The sequence below is a fragment of the Triticum aestivum genome, chromosome 5B (genome assembly GCF_018294505.1).
Source record: "Triticum aestivum cultivar Chinese Spring chromosome 5B, IWGSC CS RefSeq v2.1, whole genome shotgun sequence".
In the NCBI taxonomy this organism is placed as follows: Eukaryota; Viridiplantae; Streptophyta; class Magnoliopsida; order Poales; family Poaceae; genus Triticum; species Triticum aestivum.
In genome coordinates, this window is record NC_057807.1 from 565,457,636 (window position 1) to 565,457,965 (window position 330).

The following is a 330-nucleotide window of genomic DNA, read 5'->3' on the forward strand; positions in this document are numbered from 1 at the left end:
TCCACGGGATACTGTTCATCTCCACCGTCGACCTCCTCCAGCCTCCACGGGCTACTGTTCATCCACCGTCGACCTCCTCCAGCCTCCACCTGCGACTGTTCATCCACGGGCTCCTGTTCATCCAGCCTCCACCGCGCGCTACTCCACCGGCTACTGTTCAACCACCCCTCTCCACAGGCTCCTGTTCAACCACCCCTTCACGGGCTACTGTTCATCCACCCCTCCATCGTCTACTGTTCATCCAGCCCTCCACACCACGGGGTCCTGTTCAACCACCCCTCCACGGGCATCCCTCCATCGTCTACTGTTCATCCAGCCCTCCACCACACC